The following is an 8,366-nucleotide window of genomic DNA, read 5'->3' as shown; positions in this document are numbered from 1 at the left end:
CACACACACACACACACACACCCTTGAGTCCCACCTGAGCCCCAACAGGCCAGGGGCAATAAGACTGGAACTCTGTCTCACACACACACACACACACACACACACACACACTCACACACACACACACACACCCTTGAGTCCCACCTGAGCCCCAACAGGCCAGGGGCCCAGGAACCTATATTTTTAGTAAGCACTCCCTTCCCATTTTTGGCCACATGGACGTTTGAGACTACAGATATACAGGAAACACACTCCATTTCTTCTCTCTTGTGACTGGGGAATTTCTGTTTTTCAGCGGGCCTCATCCACTGGAGGTAATAAAACTAACAATGGCTGGTTGCAGGTGGACCGCGGGCCTGTCTTATCTCCAGGGTGCCTTTCCACCACCTGTCCCACAACGCGTATTCATTGGAGGTAACTCATCTACCTGCGGTGGCTTCACATTCCCCCCAAAGCTTTTTTTCTTCTAGGGCCACTGGTGGAGATTGCCACCAACCCAAGCTCAAATCACAAAGACTCTGGGGGTTGAGTGGTTAGTTAGCAGCAAGTTCCTTTTTCAGTTTACCAAACACAGGGCCAGGGATGGCTGTCTCGGAATATTGTGGACGTTTCTCCTTCTTGGCGCGAGTGTGGCTATTATCCAGCATGTGCTTTGGGAGGAGTGGAAACTGTCTGATAAGTAGCTCGCGTGTCTCCTGCTGCTTCTCACTGCGGCCTCGCTGATGTTTGGGTATATGGATCTCAACCAGCGGAGCTGCCATATGAAAATGGCCGTTAGGTGTGTGGGGTTTGGCACGTTCTCTCTGAGCCCGGCTACCAGCAAGGCTTTGACACCCTGGCCTTGTGGAGGGGGGTGGTTTCAGGGTCCAACCTAAACACCCAAGGTGGCTGGAAACCAGGGGGGGTCTGGCTGGAAGAAGAAGGAACTCCTATACCTCTCTTGTGTTCTCTTAAACAATAAACGTGTCTCCGAAAACAACAGCATGACCATTGGGCAGCCTGGTCTCCCCAAAACCAAGATGCGCCTCTTCGCACAAGGCGCACCTCCTGCCTCCTGAACGTTTCTGGCCCCCAGGAACTTTACAACCTACAGAGAGATTGGAAGGCCCAACAGGACCGTGGCGGGGGTAGGGCACAGGTTGAAAAGGAGATGGAACTAGAGGTGCTCCTCTAACCTCCGACAGTGAGATGCCTGGGACACACAGCCCGGTCTGTTTCATGGAGACTGGTGTTCCCTGGAAGCCTCACCTTACACACAGGAAGAGCTACCACGGTGGGCTTGCATGAACCTGGCAAGTCCTGTGTACATTACATGTCATGTACATGCCACGTCATGTATCACACGACAAGATTGGCCTTTGCTGGTCAAAGTGTGGACTCTGGACCAGCAGCATCCACATCACTGGGGAGTGTGTTAGAGAAACACAGACTCTCTGGCCCCACCCCAGACCTGCGGAGTCCTCATCTGCAGTCTACACAGGTCCCAGAGTGCTTCAGGTACTGCTTTATCCTCATTCCACGGGTGAGGATAAGGTAGCTGGGGCAGGCGTGAGGGCTTAGCACACACTCTGAAACTCAGATACTTCCAAGACCAAAGTTCCTTGGACTGTGATTCCCACTGCTCGCCAGGCAGGACGGAACCCTTGAGTTGAGCCTGTTAGGTGCAGATGTCTAGATGAAGGGTATACTTGGCAGAGGGAAGGGCCAGAGCCAGGGCAGGAGCTGTGCGCAGCCCTATGTGTGCGGGGAACTGACAGTTGTCTCGACTGGCTGAGGCGTGGGCTGCAGAATGGACAAGGAGGGAGGCTCCATCTGGAGAAGCTGATGGGGACTAAACCCCTGAGAATAAAGGTGGAGTCCCTCTTCAAACACGTAACCCCCAGACCACTCACACGTGGTTCAGATATAAGTAACCTGCCTTAGCAAGGTGAGGGCACTGAGGTTAAGGTTACTAAGCAGAGATCCGACGACAACTATGTCCCCCAAGTCTCCACCCTGAATATCAAAGTCTCCCTGGGAGAACAGGGGACCCCCAACACTTGAAGTGCTCCTTGTATGGAAACTTCCAGAACTCCCCGACACGTCTAAAGAGAGGTCATCCAGGCACCTCCCAAGGAGCATCGCTGCCCGACTCTGAAGATTCCAAGTCCCACCCTGCGGCACAGGCTGCACTGCCAGCCATTAATTCCACTACTGCTGAAGGGCTGCCGCCGCTGGAAAATTTAAAAATCAATATTGCATGGGGGGGGTGGGGCAACGGCAAAGAACTTCTCTGTCCCCATTTCATCACCTTCAAACTCTGGGTGGTGTATTTTATAAATGCCATTTCCTCTTCACCAGCTAAGTTTCTCTGGGACTTGTCCCGGCTTGCTTTCATGGTAACTGCAAGCACAGGCTGCCAGAACATGTGAGAATCCTGCAGTCACGGAGACTGCTTAATTACCATGCCTGGGGCAGTGGGCAGAAAGTCCCTCTGTCAGAAAGTCTGGAGCTGAAATCGGAGCTGATGGGCTTTGCAGCCACACATCCCCGAGAAACACCCAGCACACTTGTCTTCGCAGAAAGCGGTTTCTCATGTCTGAGCCACCCAGGGAGCTGTTTGGAGCTACATTTTTGTTTTGTTTTGTTTTTTGAGACAGAGTCTCATTCTGTCATCAGGCTAGAGTGCAGTGATGTGATCTTGGCTCACTGCAACCCCCGCGTCCTGGGTTCAAGCGATTCTCCTGCCTCAGCCTCCCGAGTAGCTGGGATTACAGGCACCTGCCACCACGCCCAGCTAATTTTTGTATTTTTAGCAGAGACGGGGTTTCACCATGTTGGCTAGCATGGCGTCGATCTCTTGACCTTGTGATCCACCTGCCTCAGCCCCCCAAAATGCTGGGATTACAGGCATGAGCCACCGCACCTCGCCGGAGCTACGTTTTTTGAAGAGCGGGGCTCCACTTTTGTTCCCAAATCTCATGCAGCAAACTCTTCTGCTTGCTCCATGAACACAGGGGAAGGAGGGAAGACATGCTTCCATTTCCTTGTTCATTCAGAAAATACGCATTGGTTAACCGAGTTTGCAGAGAACACTGTGAGTCACCGAGGTGCCACAGGGCAGATGCTCTGATATTTTCTCAGTTTGTGGCGCTCTTAGAGCCTCAGTCATTTTTCTCATGGCACCCTAGGGCCAAAATCCCAAACCATTCCATTTATTAAATAGTTAGGGCCAGGCAATTTACTAAGTATGTATGTTCTAACAACATAATAGCCAATTGAAAAAATAATACATGTACACTGAAAGAAAAGAACACGTTTCATTTTGTTCTTTTTTGTTTGAGACAGGGTCTCGCTCTGTCACCCAGGCTGGAGTGCAGTGGTGCAATCTTGGCTCACTGCAACCTCTGTCTCCTGGGTTCAAGGGATCCTCTGACCTCAGCCTCCCTAGTAGCTGGGACTACAGGCACTTGCCACCATACCTGGCTAATTTATATATTTTTTATAGAGATGGGGTTTCACCATATTGCCCAGGCTGGTCTTGAACTCCTGAGCTCAAGCAATACACCTGCCTGAGCCTACCAAAGTGCTGGGATTATAGGCGTGAGCCATTGCACCTGGCCTTCATTTTGTTCTTAAATAATCACAAGGACTTAGAACATGTGTGCCTACTGCACCAATCCTCCAATCTTGAACTCGGACTGGGCTCCGTCACCCTCGTTTCCTGCACTGGTCTTGGTAGTACTTGCTTTTTAATCATAGCAACTGCCAATACCCAGTTTCACAAAGAAATGCTGTCATCCGAGGGAATGTAGCGGAATGGAATGTTGAAACTGACTATCTTGAGCTAGTAGTTCACCCAGGGTCTGACAGACGTTGCTGTGTTTTCCTTGAAACTTCAGACTATCCTTCAGCACCCCTGTGACTTCACTGCAGCAGCCCAGGGTGGCTCAGCCGCACCGTTTGGGAACTGTGGGCACCAATTCTGTCATTTCATGAGCCCTGACCATGTGCTTTGTGTAACTAACTAACTAAGGTATGTGATCTCACTGGATGCTCCCCCCCACCATTTGGTTAGTTCTACTGCCATCCTCCTCCTTTTACAGACCAGGACATGAATGCACAGCAACGTTAAGGCACTTTGTTTAAGATGCCAAGCAGACCCAAGACTCACTCAGGCACTGTGCAGCAGAGGACATCATCTTCATGCTCCCAGCACAGTCCAAGGACCGAGGTTCCAGTCCAGGCTCTGCTACTTACTAGCTGTGTGTCCTCTTTTGAGCTTCTCAACTTCTCAGGTCTCTGAGCCACATCTACTGTTTGTGCCCTGCAAAGATTATGGTAGCTTCAGGCAGCTCTTTTGCAAATGGATGGCCTTAATGGCAAGGGATTAAACATAAATGGAGAAGGTGCGGTGCTGACCCAGAAGCAAAACCTTTCCTGGTAAGGGAAAGAGATGATGGGAGAAAAAGAGAGGAGGGTAACCAAAAAGGTTCCAAGGGCAGGCCCTGGAGCAAGACTTTTAGGACCGGGGACAAGTCACAGGGCTTTGGGACTGGACACCCTTAGCCCACTGCCCAGCCAAGCTTGCTTGAGCATATTGACTGTTGGCCTGGGGCTGACGATGATGATGATGTTTTTTCCTTAAATAATCGAGTTCAAAATGGATGGGAAAATGGGTGCTGCACGATTAGGGCTTTTAGTCATAATTGCTCAAAAATAATAATAAACACCCAGCAGCCTCTTTAATTACTCAGCAGTGCTTCTTTTCTTTTCATTAGACGTTTCCATTTGCTCATGATGGTATTGCAGAGTGTTTATCAATGCTAATGATGCCATTCTCCAGAGCCCTATTTTGTCTTAAGGGCTGTAAGTGAAATTGTTAAGAAATAAATTTCCTATGCAACAATACATCACAAAGGAAAGCGAACAGAACAATAGCCAGGGCCTTCTCCCCGGCTAATAGGGATGTCACTTGCTGGGGCCTTGCAATCCATGAGGCCTGAGCATCTGGGTTTCCTTGCTGTGCCCAAGAGTGGGCATCTAAGAGTCCCCTGCACAAGAGGGAGGCCCACTATCTTGGAGGGTGAGAGGAATGAAGATGAGATTATAGCCATGTGGGTCTGGGTCCCAGCTCTGCCACTTACTAGCAAATCAGGAAGGAATGTTCCCCCAGGGCCTGAGGAAAGCATTGTTCTCTCTGGACCTTTATTCTCAGGGACAGATTGGGGCACTTGCACTGGAAGGTCTAGGAACCTCACCGTGCTTGCTCCAAGGGTAAAGTACTACAGGACCTCATAATGAGAGGTAGCATGGCAGAGTGCTCAAGAGTGGCCACCCTGGCTTCAGACTCCCTGTGTTTGCATCCCAGTTCTGCCCTTTTCCGGCTGAGTGACACAAGGCAAATTACATGAGACTCTGCCTGTGTTTCCCCATCAGTAAAATGGCAATCACAGGGGTACATGTACTAGGGTTACTGTGAGGACGGAAGGAATTAGAACATGTCAAGGACACAGGGTAAGAATGCAGTCCATCCTAAAAAGCCTCGAAAGCTTGGCCTTGTGGGAAGGGGCTGTCTTTGGGGTTATCTGAACGGGCTTTTTTGGGAGTCCCCTCCTTCACATGAATATTTTGGTTTGGTTGGAGTCTCTAGAACAGAGGCTTCCAATCTTCTTTCCGGAGGGGTCTGTCCAGGAAGGAGATTGTCTAGGGGTCTGTCAGACAGCTGCTCTCACCTGCTTCCTCGATCCTTTTCACTAACGATTATATAGTCATCTAACTACTGTCAACGAGTAATAGATATTCTCTCCTTCACTTGTTTAGATTATTTGCTGAAATATCCTCTCAAAAGAACCTCTCAAAATAAAAGGTTAACAAGAGCCTATATCTTACATTTTTCTTCTCTTTATCTTCTTAGAAGATAGCTATTAAAACCTGTTCTTTTTCTGCCTTGTTAAACACACTTCAACCTTGGTGGAATGGTAGATGGGTGTATTTCAGGATCTAAAGCTCTGCAAATGTATGATCAGCTCATAAGTACAGGTGCTCAGAAGCAGGTAGACAATCCTGCTTTTTACTCTGTAAGAATATCTTTAAAATTCTCATGAATTTTCCCCCAGAAGTAAAGCCAGTCCTCCCCCAGAAATAAAATTAATTGTGCATAGTCTAAAGCCTTTTTATTGTGGTAGGATATATATATAACACAATTTGCCATTGTAAACATTTTAAATGTACAATTCAGAGGCATTATTTACATTCACAATGTTGTGAAATGATCACGACTATTTCCAAAATGTTCTCATCACCCCGAACTGAAACTCTGTAACTGTTAAGCAATAACTTCATTCCTGCATCTCTCTCAGCCCCAGGTAACCTCGAATCTTTCTTTTTGACACAAGGTCTCATTCCATCATCCAGGTAGGAGTGCAGTGGTGTGATCATAGCTCATTGCAGCCTGGAAATCCTGGGCTCAAGCAATCCTCCCACCTCCGCCTCCTCGAGTAGCTGGGACTACAGGTGCATGTTAATTGCACCTGGATGACTTTGTTTTTTGTAGACACGTGGTCTGTCTATATTTCCTATGCTGGTCTTGAGCTCCTGGCCTCAAGGAGTCCTCCCACGTTGGGTCTTTCAAAGTGCTGTGATTATGGGCATGAGCTATTGCACTTGGCTCGATCTACTATCTATTAATTTGCCTATCATAGATAATTCTTATAAGCAGAACCATACAATATTTGTCCTTTTGTGTCTGCCTTATTTCACATAGAATGCTTTTAAGATTCATCCATGTTGTGGTATGTATCCGAATTCCATTCATTTTGATCACAAAACAATATTCCATTGTATGTATACACACTTTGTGTATTTATCCATCTTCTGATGAACACTGGGATATTTCTACCTTCTAGCTATTGTGAATAATGCTACATTGACATACAAGTTAAAAAGAAAAAAAGAATGCAGACCATCAATGAAGTGCAAACGCTCATGATCAAAAGAGATACTTTATGGGCTGGGCGCGGTGGCTCATGCCTGCATTCCCAGCACTTTGGGAGGCTGTGGAGGGTAGATCATGAGGTCAGGAGTTTGAGACCAGCCTGGCCAATATGGTAAAACACTGTCTCTACTAAAAAGACAATAATTAGCTGGGCGTGGTGGCAGATGCCTGTAATCCCAGCTACTTGGGAGGCTGAGGCAGGACAATGGCTTAAACCCAGGAGGCGGAGGTTGCAGTCAGCCGAGATCACACCACTGCACTCCAGTCTGGGCAACAGAGCAAGACTCTGTCTCTAAATAAATAAATAAAAAGATACTTTATGAGAGCGGCCAGCCAACTCTTTCTCTGAAGGGCTGGTAATAAAAAGTTGGGCTTTGCAGGCCACATGCAGCCTCTGTCATCTCAGTGATAGATGATACAGGAACGAATGGGCATGGCTGTGTTCCAGTAAAGCTTTATACTCCCCACATTTGAATTTCCTATAATTATCAAGTTATGAAATAGGCAGGTATGCCTCTTTTGATTTTTCCCAACCGTGGCAAAATTATTCTCAATAATTTCCAAGTTATTCAAATTTTTCAAAAACATTATTCACAGCATTATTCACAATAGCCAAAAGAACAACCCCAGTGTTCATCAGAAGATGGATAAACAAAATTTGTATACCTACAATGGAATATTATTTACCCATAAACACAAACGAGATTCTGATACATGCCACAACATGGGTGAATCTTAAAAATGTTATACTATGTAAAATAAAACAGACACACAAGGACAAATATTGGATGATTCTGCTTATAAGAAGAATCATACAATAATGGGGTTACAAAAAGAAACCCATCATCGGCCACATGGAAACAGGGTGTAGGTAGTTTGCACCCCCTGCTTTATAAAGGGCCCTCGCGTTATTGTTTAGTCAGTGAGGTCCCTGGTCTGAAACAAGCTCCCTTTTCTCTCATTCACCACTTCCAGCCAATGACGACGGCAAAGGGAAATACTAGAGGACAGAGAGCCCTCAGCACGGCCCTGACTCTAACGGTGAACGCTTCCCCATTGGAATCACGAGCCACTGACAACATGAAGACCTGCATTCACATGCCTTCCTGTCTGGAATTCCCCGCTCTTCCCTGGGGTTCCCCTCCCGTCTGGAATTCCCTGCTCTTCCCTGGGGTTCCCTTCCCGTCTGGAATTCCCCGCTCTTCCCTGGGGTTCCCTTCCCGTCTGGAATTCCCTGCCCTTCCCTGGGGTTCCCTTCCCGTCTGGAATTCCCTGCCCTTCCCTGGGGTTCCCTTCCCGTCTGGAATTCCCTGCCCTTCCCTGGGGTTCCCCTCCCGTCTGGAATTCCCTGCCCTTCCCTGGGGTTCCCTTCCCGTCTGGAATTCCCTGC

The 8,366-nt window shown here is 48.0% G+C and overlaps 1 protein-coding gene and 1 long non-coding RNA gene across 5 annotated transcripts in view; one reads left to right on the top strand and one right to left on the bottom strand.

Annotated features, from left to right (window-relative positions):
- LOC108285633 overlaps positions 1-2,018 on the top strand; it is a 9,809-nt gene extending 7,791 nt beyond the window's left edge. The window contains exon 3 of the long non-coding RNA XR_001817662.2: positions 2,009-2,018. This is a non-coding gene — a long non-coding RNA (uncharacterized LOC108285633). The remainder of the gene's footprint in view (positions 1-2,008) is intronic.
- Positions 1-8,366, bottom strand: part of KAZN (kazrin, periplakin interacting protein) — a 1,292,076-nt gene that overhangs the window by 415,267 nt on the left and 868,443 nt on the right. The window lies entirely within an intron of this gene.

Source organism: Cebus imitator, unplaced genomic scaffold (genome assembly GCF_001604975.1).
Source record: "Cebus imitator isolate Cc_AM_T3 unplaced genomic scaffold, Cebus_imitator-1.0 Scaffold15, whole genome shotgun sequence".
NCBI classification, from domain to species: Eukaryota; Metazoa; Chordata; class Mammalia; order Primates; family Cebidae; genus Cebus; species Cebus imitator.
Note: the sequence above shows the minus strand (reverse complement) of the source record. Positions and strands in the feature narration are given on the sequence as shown.